Genomic DNA, 1,221 nt, shown 5'->3' with positions numbered 1-1,221 from the left:
TGAGTTTTGAAATTACAAGTACAGAAGAATGAAAGTTGCATAAAGAAGCGCTCATACACACAGGTCCTGTGTAATACTCAAAATGTAAGGTGCAGGAATAGGGAGGACTGAGTTTTGAAATTACAAGTACAGAAGAATGAAAGTTGCATAAAGAAGCGCTCATACACACAGGTCCTGTGTAATACTCAAAATGTAATGGGCAGGAATAGGGAGGACTGTTTTCTAAATTGGGAACAAACTCATATTCAGTAAGTGTTCTTTACATTTCAGATTTCCAAAGATGAACCGTGTCAGGTTGGTGACGTGAATTCATGTGGATCCTGTTCAACCAACCCTCATGAGGTAATTTTGGTCTCCAACGACCAACTTATTTTCTAAAATAGAGTTTTTGATATGATATTAAGTACTGTTCAAACACACAAGTCTTGTGTAACACTTGATATGTAAGCTGCATAAAAGGGGGGAACTGAGGGTGGAAATTACACATATAAAAGAATGAAAGCTACATTTAGAAGCGCACATACACACAGGTCCTGTGTAATACTCAAAATGTAAGGTGCAGGAATAAGGAGGACTGAGTTTTGAAATTACTAGTACAGAAGAATGAAAGGTACATTGAGAAGCATGCATACAAACAGGTCTTGTGTAATGCTCATCAGGTATGTTGCAGAAATTTCAAAAACTGAGTTTTGAAATTACAGGTAGAAAAGAATGAAAATTACATTTAGAAGCGCACATACACACAAGTCCTGTGTAATACTCAAAATGTAAGGTGCAGGAATAGGGAGGACTGTTTTCTATATTGGGAACAAACATTTAGTGAGTGTTCTTTACATTTCAGATTTCAAAAGATGAACTGTGTCAGGCTGGTGACGTGGATGCATGTGGATTCTGTTCAACCAACCCTCCAGAGGTAATTTTGGTCTCCAACGACCAACTTACTCTCTAAAATAAAGTAATTGAAATGATATTAAGTACTGTTCAAACACACAAGTCTTGCGTAACACTTGATATGTAAGCTGCATAAAAGGGGGGAACTGCGTTTTGAAATTACAAGTATAGAAGAATGAAAGCTACATTTAGAAGCGCACATACACACAGGTCCTGTGTAATACTCAAAATGTAAGGTGCAGGAATAGGGAGGACTGTTTTCTATATTGGGAACAAACATTTAGTGAGTGTTCTTTACATTTCAGATTTCCAAAGATGAACCGTGTCAGG

General features: G+C 37.2%; 1 long non-coding RNA gene across 2 annotated transcripts in view; it reads left to right on the top strand.

Moving 5' to 3' along the window:
• Positions 1-1,221, top strand: part of LOC106952322 (uncharacterized) — a 7,700-nt gene that overhangs the window by 323 nt on the left and 6,156 nt on the right. Inside the window, exons 2-4 of one of the 2 annotated variants that reach the window (XR_001425958.1) lie at positions 90-556; positions 773-913; positions 1,197-1,221. This is a non-coding gene — a long non-coding RNA (uncharacterized LOC106952322). Of the gene's footprint in view, positions 1-89; positions 557-772; positions 1,128-1,196 lie in introns of both variants that reach the window. The other variant, XR_001425957.1, reaches the window with a different exon arrangement.

This window comes from Poecilia latipinna, unplaced genomic scaffold, assembly GCF_001443285.1.
Source record: "Poecilia latipinna isolate Pla-1442-1.1 unplaced genomic scaffold, P_latipinna-1.0 Scaffold506, whole genome shotgun sequence".
Lineage (NCBI taxonomy): Eukaryota > Metazoa > Chordata > Actinopteri > Cyprinodontiformes > Poeciliidae > Poecilia > Poecilia latipinna.
This window is presented reverse-complemented; position numbering and strand designations above follow the sequence as displayed.